This window comes from Carlito syrichta, unplaced genomic scaffold (genome assembly GCF_000164805.1).
Source record: "Carlito syrichta isolate Samal-C Ts95f unplaced genomic scaffold, Tarsius_syrichta-2.0.1 Scaffold316408, whole genome shotgun sequence".
Lineage (NCBI taxonomy): Eukaryota > Metazoa > Chordata > Mammalia > Primates > Tarsiidae > Carlito > Carlito syrichta.
The window spans coordinates 338528-354412 of NW_007260504.1; the positions used below are offsets into that span (position 1 = coordinate 338528).

Below are 15885 nucleotides of genomic sequence, written 5' to 3' on the forward strand. Positions count from 1 at the left end.
CCGGAGCCCAGCAGGCGAGGCTGCGGTGGCCGAGAGCGGCCGCTGCACTCCAGTCTGGGTGACAGAGTGAGACTCCAACTCAAAAAATAAAAAATAAAAAGTATTTTCTGCATTGTGTGTTTCCTTACTGGGAATGACAGGAAGCAATTTCGGATGCTCTCTGATGAGAGTGGGCCATTATGAAAATCTTTACTTCCTCCTCCTCCTTGAGCTGGTCACTAAAACAGCCTCTGTCAAGTCCAGACATTCCTTGTGTCCAAGGCTTTTGGGTGAGAAAAGCCCGATGCTATGCTATTTCTTCTCAGGGACTCCAGACTCTGGTCAGACTTGAGGTCAGTCATCCATCCCTGCCATGATGGTGGAGAGCAGAGCAGAGAGAAAAATTTGAAAAGCACTATAAGAAAAATGGCTCATCATGTATAGGGAACAATGCAATTAGCAACTGACTTCTCGTAAGCAATAATCGTTGACGGAAGGCAGTAGAATGACATTCAAGGTGCTGAATGTCATTCTACTGCAGTTTCCACCAAAACTGCAGAAATAAAGGCACAATAAAGATATTCCCAGTTCAACAAAGATCAAGAGAATTCATTTCTAGCAGACTTGCCATAGAGAAAATATTAAAAGATGTCTTTCAGGGTAAACGGGAGTAACCTTAGAGGTAAAAGGGAATAACATGAGTCTGCAGAAAGAAAGGAAGAGCACGGCCGGGCTCGGTGGCTCAGCCTGTCATCCCAGTACTTTGGGAGGCCGAGGCGAGTGGATGGCCTGAGCCCGCGAATTCGAGACCCGCCTAAGCAACTTGGCGAGACCTCGTCTCTACAATTAAAAAAAATAAAAATCAGCCAGGCATGGTAGCACCCACCTGTAGTTCCGGCTACTTGGAAGGCTGAGGCGGAAGGACTGCTGGAGCCCAGCAGGTCGACACTGGGGTGGCCGTGAGGGTGCCACTGCACTCCATCCTGGGTGACAGAGTGAGACTCCAACTCAAAAAAAAAAAAAAGAAGAGTACTAAATACTAAAAAAGGTATCTGTGGGTAAATATAAAAGACTGTATAGACATGTTTCCTCTCCTAATTTTATTAAAAGACATGAGATTATATAAAGCATTCATTATAACACTATATTGTTAGGCTTATAGCACATACAGAGATACATGAAAATAACACAAAGAAGAAGAGAGGAAACAAAGTTATGTTGGAGCGATAAGTCTATGTTTTATTGGAATTAAGTCAGTATTACTTGAAATAGATGGTGATAAATTAAAATGTTGGTTGTAATCTGCAGAAAGCCACTAAAAAAACCAAAACTCAAAAAATCCAATTCAGCAATAGAGTAATCGAAATGGTCCACAAAAAAGAAATAATAATTCTTATTTAGCACAACAGCAGTAAAGAGAGAGCAGATTTTAAAAATAAGACATAGAAAGCAAAATGGCAATCCTAAATCCAGTCTTACTGATAATTATCTTATATATGAATGAACTAAACACTATAATCAAAAAGCAGTGATTGTCAGACTGGATTAAAAAGTGAGATCCAATTTATACTGTCTAACTTTTGTGGAGTTTTTTGAATCAAAGTCTCACTCTGTCACCCAGACTGGAGCGCAGTGGCTCACTACAGCCTCAAACTCCTGGGCTCAAGCAATCCTCCCTCCTCAGCCTTCCAGGTACCTGGGACTACAGGTACATGCCACCACGCCTTACTTATTTTTTTTGTAGAGACAAAGTCTCACTCTGTTGCCCTGGTTGGTCCTGAACTCTAGAGCTCAAGTAATCTTCCCGCCTCAGCCTCCCAAAGTGCTGGAATTACAGGCATGAGCTACAATGCCTGTTCCAATTATACTATCTATAAGAGATACTTCACACAAAAAACATATATAAGTTGGAAGTAAAATGATGAAAAAGGATGTACCATGCAAATACTACCAATAAGAGAGCCGGATATGCTATATCAATATCCAACAAAATAGAATTTAAGACAAGAAATAGGCCAGGCACGATGGCTCAGCCTGTAATCCCAGCACTTTGGGTGCTGAGGTGAGAGGACTGCCTGAGCCCGCGGGTTCGAGACCAGCCTGGGCAACTTGGTGAGCCCTCGTCTCTACAATAAATCACAAAAACTAGCCGAACGTGGTGGTGTGCGTCTGTAGTTCCAACTACCTGGAAGACAGAGGCAGAAGGATCGCCTAAGTCCAGCAGGTGGAGGCTGAGGTGGCCGTGAGCGTGTCGCTGCACTCCAGCCTGGGCAACAAGAGTGAGACTCCAACTCAAAAAAAAAAAAAAAGACAAGAATTATTACTAGAGACAAGGAGGAACATTTTATGATACTAAAAGTTTAATACATTCGGAATATATGAAAATTATAAATGCAATAGTATCTAACAGCAGAACCTCAAAGTTGTAAAGAAAAAGTTGATATAATTAAAAGAAGTAATAGATAACAATTATAGTTAGAGGGTTCGTTGCCTCACTTTTGATAACTGATAGAACAACGAGAGAGAAAATCAGCAAGGAGACAGATGGAAGATCTGAATAACAGTCTCAACCAACTTGACCTTTATGGAACACTCTACCCCAAAGTAATAAGTATACATTGTTTTTCAAAATCACATGGAACATTCCCCAGGTTAGACCATATACTAAGGTATAAAACTAATTTCAGTATACTCAGAAGAATTTAAATCACTCAGAGTATGTTCTCCAGTCACAAAGGAATTAAATTAGAAATCAAAAATAAAAACAAATTTTGGGAATCCTTAAATTTTAGAAACTAACACATCTAAATAACACATGGGTTGAAGACGAAAATTCACAATGGAAATTTTAAATGTTTTGAAATGAATAAAACAAATATACAACACATCAAAATTAACATGTTGGAACTAAAGCAGAACTTAGAAAAGTAGCATGTTCTAAAATCAATAATTTAGTCTTCCATGCTAAGAAGTGAGAGACAGAAAGAGACAAATTAAATCCAAAAGGAGAGAAATAGAGATTAAGGTGGAAACCAATTGACTAGCAAACAAGAGAAACAGAAAATAAAGGAATGAAAATTTGCTTCTTAGAAAAGATTTTAAACATTGATAAACTTAGCTAAACTGAAAAAGAAGACACAAATTAACAAAATCAGGAATCTAAGAGTGGAAATAACTGCTGACCCTACAGATTAAAGGAATAATGAGTGAATATTGTAAACAACTTTATGCCAACGAATTACACAACTTAGATGAACTGGAAAAAATTCCTAGAAAAAAGAAATTGCCAAAACTTAAGAGGAAACCGAAAATCCCGAATAGACCTATAATAAGCAAAGAAACTGAAATGATAGTTTAAATAGTTTTCTTCCCAGGAAGAAAAGCCCAGCCCCAGATAACTTCACTGGTTAGTTCTACATAATATTTAAGGAAGACAAAAAAAATACCAGTTTTACAATAGAGAAAGAGGGAAGACTTCCCAGCTCATTCTATAGGGTTAGTATTGCTTTAACAAAGTCAGACAAAGATACCATTTAAAAAAAAAAGACCAATATTTTTATATTGCAATAATTCTTAACAAAATATTTGCAAATCAAATCCAGCAGCATTGGATCAATGAAAAGAGATTGAGCACTATGATCAAGTGGGATTTATCCCAGAAGTGCAAGGTGGATTTAATATTTATGAATCAATAATTACCAGCTGCTAATAGAATAAAGGACAAAGCCGGGCTCGGTGGCTCAGCCTGTCATCCCGCACCTTTGGGAGGCTGAGGTGAGTGGATGGCCTGAGCCCACAGGTTCGAGATCCGCCTGGGCAGCGAGACCTCATCTCTACAATAAATCAAAAAACCAACCGGGCGTGGTAGGGCATGTCTGTAATTCCGGCTACTCGGAAGGCTGAGGTGGAAGGATCGCCGGAGCCCAGCGGGTCGAGGCTGCAGCGGCTGGGAGCGGCCACTGCACTCCAGTCTGGGCGACTGAGTGAGACTCCACCTCAAAAAAAAAAAAAAAAAAAAAATAAAGGACAAAAACCTCATGATCGGCTGAACGTGAGTTCTACCATCTGGCTCTCCTCTGCTGCCGCCACCATGAGCTTCACCAATCGCTCCACCACCTACTCCACCAACTAACTACCAGTCCCTGGGCTCCATCCAGCCACCCAGCCTTCAGCCCACCAGCAGCGCGTCTATGCAGGCACCAGCAGCGCAGGCTCCTGGATCTCTGTGTCCCACTCCACCAGTTTCTGGGGTGGCTGGGAGTTTAGGGGGCATCCAGAGCAAGAAGAAGACCATGCAAAAGCTGAACGACCGCCTGGCCTCCTTCCTGGAGAGGGTGAGGAGTCTGGAGGCTGAGAACCAGAGACTGGAGAGCAAAATCTGGGAACACTGGGAGAAGGGACCCCAGGTGGGGACATGACTTCAAGACCATCGAGGACACAAGAGCTCATATCTTTGCAACTGCTGTGGACAATGTCCGTGCTGTTCTGCGGATTGGCAATGTCCACCTTGCTGCTGATGACTTTAGAGTCAAGTATGAGACAGAGCTGGCCATGCGCCAGTCCATGGAGAGCGACATCCATGGGCTCTGCAAGGTCACTGATGACACCAGTGTCACCCGGCTGCAGCTGGAGACAGAGATCGAGGCTCTCAAGGAGGAGCCACTCTTCATGAGAAGAGCCACGTGAAGGAAGCAAAAGGCCAATAAGCCCAGATTGCCAGCTCTGGGTGGACCGTGGAGGTAGATGCCCCAGATCTCAAGACCTCAGCAAGAAGATGGCGGACATCCAGGTCCACTATGAAGAGCTGCCTTGGAAGAACCGAGAGGAGCCGGACAAGTACTGGTCCCAGCAGATCGAGGAGAGCACCTCAGTGGTCACCACGCAGTCCACCGAGATCGGAGCTGCCGAGATGATGCTCACGGAGTTGAAATGTACAGTGCAGTCCTTGGAGAGTGACCTGGTCTCCATGACAAATCTGAAGGCCAGCTTGGGGAACAGTCTGAGGGAAGTGGTGGCCCGCAACACCATGCAGATGGAGCAGCTCAAAGACACCCTGGAGTGTGAGCCGGCACAGACCCAGACAGAGGACCAGCACCAGGCCCAGGAGTACAGGTCCCTGCTGAACATCAAGGTCAAGCTGGAGGCTGAGATCGCCACCTACCACCACCTGCTGGAAGACAGGACTTCCATCTCCGTGATGGCCTGGACAGCAGCAGCTCCATCCAGACCGTCCAAAAGACCACCCACAGGAGACTGGATGGCAAATTGGTGTCTGAGACCAACGACACCAAAGTTATGAGGTGTTGAGGCGGCAGGAGCAGGTTGCCCTTCGGGGAAGCAGAAAGCCAATAAAAAGTTCAGAGGTTAAAAAGAAAAGAAAAGAAACCTCGTGATCATCTCAATAGATGAAGTAAAAATGTCAACAAAAGCCAACATTATTCATGATTAAAACGCTTTTAAAAACTAAGAACAGAAGGAAGTTTTCTCAGCTTTGTAAAGGGTATCTACGCAAAACCCCTTGGTGACATCATTCTTAATGGCAGAAGACTGAATGTTTCCCCCAAAGACCAGGAGTAGGACAAAGATATCAGCGCTCACCATCACTTCTATTCAACATACTGGAGATCCTACCCAGTGTGAAAGGCACACGGATTGGAGAGGAAGAAGTCGACTTGCTTTTATCCACAAGTGACATGAATCTGTATGCAAAAAATCCTGAAAATACTACATAGAAACTACATGAAGAACAAATTTGGTCTATAAAGAACCAAGTACATGACTTGGTTTCAAAACTTACTTATAAAGCTATAAGAATAAGAGAGTATGATTTGGTTTAAGGACAGACAAATAAATCAAACAGAAAAGAAATCCAGAAATAAACTCTTACATTTACAGGCAATAGATTTTTTTACAAGGTGCCAAGTCAATTCAGAAGACTGCGTGTCTTATTTTTAAAATCTGTTCTCTCTTTACTCTTTACTGCTTTGGGGTAGAGTGTTCCATAAAGGTCAGTGAGTGAAGCTGGTTGACAGTGTTATTCAGATCTTCCATCTGTCTCCTTGCTGATTTTTCTCGCTAATTGTTCTATCAGTTATTAAAAGTGAGGCAACAAACTCTCTAACTATAATTGTTATCTATTTCTTCTTTTAATTATATCAACACGCCGGGCTTGGTGGCTCAGCCTGTAATCCCAGCACTTTGGGAGGCCAAGGTGAGTGGATTGCCTGAGCCCGCAGGTTCAAGACCCGCCAGATTGGCGAGACCTCATCTCTACTATAAATAAAAAGTTAGCTGGGCACCTGTAGTTCCAGCTACTTGGAAGGCTGAGGCAGCAGGATGGCTGGAGCCCAGCACGTCCACACTGGGGTAGCCATGAGTTTGCCGCTGCACTCCAACCTGAGCAACGGAATGAGACTCCAACTAAAAAAAAAAAAAAAAAATTAAATATTTGCTTTTGCTTTTTAAAAGGCACCGTTATAGAAGTAAAAAGAAAAGCCACAGACTTGAAGAAAATATTCACAAACCACGTGGCTGATAAATGATTGTTATCCAGAACTTCTACAACTCAGTAAGAAGACAACTCAGTTCTTAAAATGGGCACAGACGTGTACAAATATTTATCCAAAGAATGCCTATAAACGGCGAATAAAGCACACGAAAAGATGCTTGACTTCATTCGTCATGAGAGAAACACACACACACCCCCCTAAGCCACATGAAGATAACCACACAGATCCACTAGGATAGCTCAGAAAGACCGACAATACTAAGTGTTGGTGAAGATGTGCAGAAACTTCACCTTTTATCAATTGCTGGTGGGAACATAAAATGACCCAGCCACTTTGAAAAACCGTTCGGAGTTTCTTTAACAGGTAAACATACACTGACAGCCAGGCACGGTGGCTTGTGCCTGTGGTTCCAGCTACTCGGGAGGCTGAGGTAGGAGGGTCAATTGAGCCCTAAGTTCCAGACTCCAGTGAGCCATGATCGTGCCACTGTACGTCAGCCTGGGTGACAGAGTGAGGCCTTGTCTCTAAAACAAAACAAAACAAAACAAAACAAAACCAATCCAAAAAAATAGCCAGGCCATACATTTAGGATATAAATGACTCCATTTTTAGGTATCTACACAAGAATGATGAAGATATGTGTATAAACAAACATTTGTATGTGCATATTCATGGCAGCATTATTTATTGAGGGCCCCAAGAGACTCAAAAAAAGCTACACTTGCTGTAAAAGAAGCGTTCACTGTATTTCATATATCCCTGCCTCACGTTCGCTATATTTTATGAATTCTTAGTATTTTAAATCCTACCTCAGACCCCGTAGGACTAGGCATATTCCTTTGCCTGGTAGTGACTGTGATTGTAAAGTTATACAATGTTTTAAGCAGTGTGTGTACTTAGAACTTTGTTAAGCTTTTGTTTATCCCAATTGCCATGTTGGCTGCTTCTGCTTCTGCAAGGGGGTATAAATGTTAAGCAATAAGCCCCTTCCGAACATTCCTTTGCTTAGATTATGGTAGACTCTGTGGCACTAGCCACTCTCCTGGTGGGCTCTGTGATGTTTCCAACCTCCTGCTCACGTGCCAAAGTTAATTTACCCGCAGTGACTGTGTAAACTTAGCTTATCTGGCATTCCACTCTGTCCCTTTAGCCGTTTCCCGTCAATCACAGACAACTGAGCTCCAGCCCGCGCAAAACCAAAAACAAACCAACCAATCTCAAGCGCCTCTGTCCCTTGACATCACTGTGGACCTGAATGGGGACTAATTATGCAAGGTCCGCAGACTTTGGTTTCTACGTCATGACCTCTTTTGATTGGTTAATGTTGTAAGCCTAGGAAAAACCAGTCACGCCCAGACCCTCCCCCTGTAATTGTGCATAAAAACTGCTTGCTGTACTGGATCAGGGCTCTCAAGCTCGCGTGGCTGCGTCGGTTTCGGTTTGAGAGCCCAGACTCGAGCCTGAATAAAGACCCTCGTGTGTTTGCATCAGAGCTGGCTCTTTGGTGGTCTCTCGGATTTAGAATTTTGGGTTTAACATTTATAAAGCCAAACTGAAAACAATTCATCAACTAGTGAATAGATAAACAAAACGTATTACAATGGAATCGTTTAGCAATTAAAAGGAACAAACTATGGATGCATGCTTCTTTCATTTACAGAAAACGTCCAGAAAAGTCAAATCTATAAAGACAAAAAGCAACTCAGTGGTTCAGCCCTGTGGTCAGATCCAAAGAACATATACCCAACAGATGGAATGGAAGTCACCCCTACAAGTCCTCAGGCCACTCCCTACAAGTCCTCAGGCCAAATCGCTTGGCCCCACCTGGAGAAAACCTCAGGTTGCAGTCACCTTTATCTGAAATGCAGAGCCTGTCCCTGGGTTCTGATCCACCCTGTGCTATGCCAGAGATTCAAAGAAACCAGAGCTTGTGACCTGGCTGGCAGTGATACCAAGGTCATTGGTGCCAGCCCAATTCAGTGCTCTGGATCATCAGTAGAAACAAAGCACCATTCTCCTGAGAGCCAAGGCCGCCTGCCAAGTACCAGTGTGAAGATTGCCTTGTCACCACAGCTGTGAATCCCGTGCTTGCTACTGATGCCGCCTGGGGCTTTTTCCCAGCTCCGCAGCGCCTTTCTGAAGGGAAGCATAGGGAGAGACTCTCCTTGGTACCTGAATAGTGCCTCTCATGGAAAAACATGGCTCTGTGATGCTCCTGAAGAGGAAGTTTATGTGTTCATTATCAGCAGGACTCTGCTGGGAGGAAAAGTCACTCTCCGTCCAAAGAAAAGGAACAACTAGAGTCAGGGCGGCTGAACAATCTGAACAAAAGCAAAATCACACGATGGAAACAGCACTGGATTTAGAGTCAAGGGTCTTGTATCCTGCCACTTTCCTCCAGCTAGCTGTGTGGACTTAACCATAACACTTGACCTCTCTGGGCTGCCTTGCTCCTTGCAATTATATGGTTCCTTCTCTCACTCTGGGTGCTTGAAGGCCAGGTCAAGTGTGGCTCAGCCTTGGTCTAATTGGATGGACGGAGGGACGGAGAGGTGGCAGCAGAGGTGGTCTGCGAGCCTGAGAAGGCATCTGCTTCCCTGACAAAGCCCAGGGTTCTGAGAAGAATGTAGTCTCATCCAGATGATTCTCTCCAGGCCACCAGGTTCTGTCATCCAGGAAAGACTGTATACCTCCCGCCTTTCGGCATTCCAACACTCCCGGCATTCCAACACTCCCGGCTCCTCCAGCTTATAAAATTACCAGACCCTACTTATCCATATGGACTGAGCCTTTTCTCTTGTACCTCCCAGTCTACCCTCTAGATGCGAAAAGGAGTCGCCCACCAGGTCATCTCTCCCTCTTTCTCTCTCTCTCTCTCTCTCTCTCTCTCTCTCTCTCTCTCTCTCTCTCTCTCTCTCTCTCTCTCTCTCTCCACGCTTCCTGGCTCATGTTCTCGTGGCTTCAGCCACTTCCATGCAGCTTCCTCCCAAGCCTGTGTCTCCAGCCTGGCCTCTTTGGGTTCCTTCATGACTTGCGGTGAAGGAGCATTGTGTCTGCTCTAGCACCCGACTCCACGAGGTTTTCCCCAGTCGCCTCTGCTTCTGCATTCTGCATAGATCAGACATTCGCTTTGTCGACACAGGAGATCTACTGTGTAACCCTGGGGCTTACAACGTGGCAGTGCCTCTCTGTTGCTCTCAGGAGCTCTCGCACAGCCCTGCTCACCTCCAAGTGACGGTCTTGTCCTTCAGGGGCAGCCTGGAACTGGGGTCGGTGTGCCTGCCCTTTAGAACCAAGGCCCGTAGCCGGGCTGGGCCACAGCACAGCCACTGAACTCTCCACTCCTGGCCACCACAGGTCTCCCCGGGGAGGAGGAGCCACTGAACGGTGGGGAAGGGATCAGGTTCTACTCACCTCTGTATGTCCTAAGTGCCCAGCACAGCTTCCGGCCCACGAAAATGCCCAGGTACTGTTGGTGGAGCGAAAGAGTGGATGAAGGGAAATCCTGGATCCAGAATGTGGTGCCCCTTCGGTTCCTTTGAACGGTCAGAAGAGACATGGTTTTTGTGGCTCTGCAAAGGGTTGCTCACCCGGCATCTGTTTGCTGGCATGCAAACAGGCTCTGCCACTGCTCCAAAAGCATACAGGGTGTTTGGCTCCAGAGATGGCATTAATCCTTCTAGACAGATATTTCAAGCACACAGGGTGGCCTACGGTAAAAAAAAAACCTTTGCTAGAAAACAGGTGCAAAGCTCCTTTTCTAAACAAATGAATCATAGTGCAGTTCACAGAAAATGCCTGCTGTGCTCACTTATTACAGCTTTTTAAAGCTTACCCAGCCCAAGCTGCATTTAGTTGGCACTCAATCCCCGGAGACATCAGAAAATGTGGGGTTGAGATTCCCCACATTGAGAAGCTCTATGTTCACCATGACCTACTGTTTCATTTGCTAGAAATGTAAAAGAAATCCGTTTTTTATAAAGCTGACAATTTTTTTGTCTTCAAATTGGTCTCTGTGTTTGCAGAAGCAGAACTTTTCTTGGCTGAAATCACAGAGATACATATTACTTTGTCAAGGGAATATGCGCAGTAATAATCCATGAAAGCTTTGCTGAGCTCTATACATCAATGATAAGAGCTTCTATTTCTAAAAACACCCCACCGTTTCTTGAACTACTTTATGTTTTTGTTTTATGTTTATCGTATTCTTATAAAGAGTTTATCATAAAAATATTTTTTAAAGGTTTAAAATCATATCAACTATCACCATTCAGGTGATACTTGTTTTACTTTGTTTTATTGTGATAAAATATACATAACAACTGGGTATGGTGCTTACATTTGTAATACCAGCACTTTGAGAGGCTAAGGTGGGAGGATTGCTTGAGCTCAGGAATTTGAGACCAGCCTTGGCAACATAGTGAGACCTTGTCTCTCCAAAAAATGTTTTAAAAACATGCATAACAGTGGGTGCGGTGGCTCACACCCGCAACTCCAACACTTTGGGAGGCAGAGACAAGAGCATTGCCTGAGCTCAGGGGTTCAAGATCAGCCTGGGCGACGTGGTGAAACCTGAACTCTACAATAAATCAAAAAATTAGCTGGGTGTGGTGGCTTGCACCTGTGATTCCAGCTATTGGAAAACTGAGAAGGAAAGATCGCCTGAGTCTAGCAGGTCAAGGCTGTGGTGGCCATGAACATGCCACTACACTCCAGCCTGGGCAACAGTGAGATTCCAACTCAAAAAAAAAAAGCATAACAAAATTTACCATTTTAACTGTTCAGTGGCCTTAAGTATACAGTTCGGTGGCATTAAGTACAGTCGCCACATTGTACAGCCATCGCTGTTTACTATTTCCAGAATGTTTTCATCATGCCAACAGAAACTATGTACCCATTAACCAATAACTTCCCAGTCCCTCCTCCCTTCAGCCCTCTAATTTCTGTCTCTATGAATTTGCCTATTCTAGGTATCTCAGATAAGTGGACTAATACAACATTTGTCCTTTTATTTCTGGTTTAATTCACTCAGAATCATATTTTCAAGGTACACCCATGTTGTAGCGAGCATCAACATTTCCTACCTTTTTCAGGCTGAATAATATTCTATTGTATGAATATGCCACATTTTGTTTATCTATTCATCTGTTGATAGATATTTAAGTTATTTCCACCATTTGGCTATTATGAATAATGGTACCATGGACATTGGCATACACGTATCTGCTTAAAGTGCTTTCAATTATTTTGGGCAGCTGAGGAATTGCTGGATCATGCGGTAATTCTTTCTGAGGAATCCACCAAGGTGTTTTTCACTTCTGCTGCACCATTTTAAATTTATAACTGGCAATGCACAAAGGTTCCAGTTCTTCTGTCAATTCCTCACCAACACTTGTTATTCCCCTCCCTCTTTTTTGGATAATAGCCATTCTGACAAGAGCGGCGCGTTCAGGGTGGTGTGGCTGTGGACGATAATAGCCATTCTGATGGGTGAGAAAGAAGTAGTGCCTTATTGTGGCTTAGATTTACATCTCCCTAAAGACTAGTGATGTTAAGCATCTTTTCCTGGGCTTATTATACATTTGTATATCTTTGGAGAAATGTCTGCTTAAGTATTTTGCCCATTTTGATTCAGTTTGTTTGTTTTTTATTGTTGAGTTTTAGTTCTTATATTCTGAATAGTGATCCCGTATCAGATGTATAACTTACAACTCTATTCTTTCATACTACAGGTTGACTTTTTATTCTCTTAACAGAGAATGTGTCTTTTGTTGCACAAAGTTTTTCATTTTGATGAAGTTCATATATCTTTTTTCTTTTGTTGCCTGTGGTTTTAGTGTCATAATCAAAAAACCAGTGTCATGAAGATTTTTCCCTTATGTTTTTGTCTAGCAGTTTTATAGTTTCAATTATTACATTTAGGTCTTTGAGCCATAATGAGTTAATGTTTGTATATGGTGTTAGGTAAGGATCCAACTCATTTCTTTTGCATATGGATAATCCAATTTTCCCAGTACTGTTTGTTGAAAAGAATGTCATTTCCTCTTTGAATGGTTTTGACACTCTTGTTAAAGTCAGTTGACCATAAATGTGAGAGTTTCCTCTCCCCGCCACGGGCTGCCAATTCCATTTCATTGCCTGTATTTCTGTTTTCGTGCCAGTTCCTCACTGTTTTGATCACTGTAGCTTTGCAGTAAGTTTTCAAATCAGGAAATGTGAGTCCTCCAGATTTGTTCTTTTTCAGGATTATTTTGGCAATTTGAAGTCCCTTGAGATTCCATAAAAATTTTAAGGTGAGTTTTTCCATTTCTGAAAAAAAAAAACACCACCAGAATTTTAATAGGGGTTGCACTGAATCTGTAGATCATTTGGGGGAATATTGACATCTTAACAATGTTATGTTTCAATCGACAGACATAATATGTCTTTCTATTTATGTCTTCTTTAATTTCTTTTAGCAATGTTTTATAGTTTTTAGTGTACAAGTCTTTTGCCTTTTGGGTTAAATTTATTTCTAATTATGTAAATTTTTGATGCTCTTGCAAATTGAATTGTTGTCTTCATTTTCTTTCCGAATCATTCATTACTAGTATGTAGAAATGCAACTGATTTTTGTGTGTTGTTTTTGTATCCTGCAAGTTTGTTGAGCTCATTCATTAGTTTAACAGTTTTTTGTGGATTCTTCAAGGTTTTCTACATATAAAATTATGTCATCTGTGAACAGAGATAATTTTCCTTCTTTCTTTCCAACTTAGACGCCTTTTATTTTTTTGGTTCTTGACTAATTGCTTTGACTAAGACTTCTCAGTACTGTGTTAAATAGAAGTGGTGGAAGCAGATATTCTTGTCTTGTTTCTAATATTAGGAGAAAAGTTTTCAGCCTTTCATCATGGACTATGACATTAGCCTTGGGTTTTTTACACATGACCTTTATCATGTTGAGAAAATTTCTTCTATTTTTAGCTTAGTGATTTTTTTAAATTATAAAATGGTTTTTAACACCATTTTGTCAAATACTTTTTCTGCATTAATCGGAATTATAGTATAGAAAGTTTTGCCATACTATTTAAATTGATTGGTTTTTGTTTGTTGAACCATTCTAGGATTCCAGGAGTAAATCTCCTTCAGTCATGATGTAGAAGTCTTTCAATATGCAATGAATTTAGTGATCTAGTATTTTGCTGAAGATTTTTGCATCACTGTTCATCAGGAAGATTGAGCTGTAGTTTTCTTTTCTTTAAGTGCCTTTGTCTGGCTTTGCTATAATGGTAATGCTGGGCTCATGAGTTAGGAAGTTTTCTCTGTTCTTCAATTTCTTAAGAGTGTGAGAGTGACTTATGCTCATTCTTATTTAAATGTTTGGTAGAATTCACTAGTGATGGACTTTCTTTTGTTGAGATTTTTTTATTATTGATTCACTCTCCTTACTGGTTAGAGGTCTATTCAGATTTTCCATTTTTTTATGAGTCAGTTTTGGGAGATTGTGTGTTTATAAGAATTTGTTTATTTTGTACACATTATCTATTTATGGCTGGCAAACAACTGTTCATAATATTCTATTATAATCCTTTTTACTTCTGTAAAATTTATCATAATGTATCTCTTTTATTTCTGATTCTAGTAAATTGAGTCTTCTCTCTTTTTTCCCCTGGTCAGTCTATCCAAAGATGTGTCAACTTTACTGATCTTTTCAAAAGCCTCAACTTTTAGTTTTAATGTTTTTCTAGTCTTTATTTTGTTTATTCCTTCTGCTATCTTTGGGCTTAGTTTACCTTCTTTTTCTAGTTCCTTATGGTATATAATTAGGTTATTGATTTAAATCTTATTTTTAATTTATGCATTTATAATTATAAATTTCCCTCTTTGTGCTGATTTTACTGCATTCCATAAGTTTTGCTATGCTGTGATTTTGTTTTCATATGCCTAAATATATTCTATAACTTTTTGTGGTTATTCTTTGATATATTATCTTTTGATATAGGATACAGGTTTTTAGTTTTTAGTTTTTTGGGGTTTTTTTGTTTTTTTGGGTTTTTTTGCTCTCAAGATGTTAAAGATGTTTCTTCACTTTCTCCTCACATTATTTCTGATAAGAAATCTGTTGTTATCCTTATTTTTAGTTACTTTGTATACAAAGTATAGAAAGGGTCTTTTTTTCTGGCTTCGCTTAAGATTTTCACTTTATTAGTGACAGCAAACAGTGTGATTATGATCCTCCTTTGTAGTTGGTTTGAGTTTCTTGTGCTTGGTGCCCACTGTGTTTCTTTGATTTGTGGCTTTATAGTTTTCATGAAATTTGGAAAGCATTCAGCCACTATTTTTTTCAAATATTTTTGTTCCCTCACTTCTACTTTCTGCTGTGGACAATTCACTTGCATGTGTATTAGGCCACTTGAAGTTATTCCAAAGCTTACGTGCTCTCTACATTTATTCTTCACAGTCCTTTTTTCTCTGTGATTTATGGGGTAGTTTCTTCTGCTATGTCTTTAAATTTACTACTTTTTCCCTAATGTCTACTCTGTTGTTAATCCCATTTGGCATATTTTTCATCTAAGACAGCATGGTTTTCATCTTTAGAAGTTCAGTTTGGGTTTCTCTCTTTCCTCTCTCTGCTTATCATGTTCAGTCTTTTTTTCTAGCTCCTTGAACACAAAGAATACAGTTGTAATAACCATTTTCATGTCCTTATCTACTAAATCTGTTATCTGAGTCAGTTGCAACTGATTGATGTTTTTTCCTTCATTACAGGTTGTGTTTTCTTGCCTCTTTGCATAATTGGTAATTTGTGATTGAATGCCAGACATTATGAGTTTTACCTTGGTTGCTGGATATTTTTTTATTCCTATAAATACTCTTGAGCTTTGTTCAAGGACACAGTTAAGTTATTTGAAATCAGTTTTATCCTTTTGAGTCTTGCTTTTAAGTTTTGTTAGGTGGGGCCACAAAAGCATTTAGTCTAGCATTAATTTTCCCCACTACTTGGTTCACCTAGAAAAATCCAGGGTAATCTGTAACCTTAATTACATCTTCAGAATTCTTTTTTCCAGGTAACATAACATATTCACAGTTTCAGGATTAGGGTACCAACATTTTCAAGGGGTCATAATTATGGATAACACGATTTATCCTCTGACCCTCCCCAAATTTTTGTCTGTTCTCACACAAAAAAGACCAACACTGATGAGTTTGTACCTACCGCTGCATAAGCAAAGGTACCACAAAGGATGGAAATGTCAGAAAGTACTGCTTTTGCCCGGAATCCCAGAGTTCAGATTAGCCCTACCTCTACTGAAGTGTTACCCCATTCTTACTGTGGTTGCAACTGCCAACAACCACCACACTGTCAAACTAGAGACATGGGGTTCTCTCTTCTCGCTGTATTCTGATCATCGCCCAA

At 41.3% G+C, this 15885-nt stretch overlaps 1 pseudogene; it reads left to right on the forward strand.

The window, feature by feature from the left end:
• Nucleotides 1–4169: 4169 nt before the first annotated feature.
• LOC110594597 lies at nt 4170–9821 on the forward strand (annotated as a pseudogene).
• Nucleotides 9822–15885: the final 6064 nt, after the last annotated feature.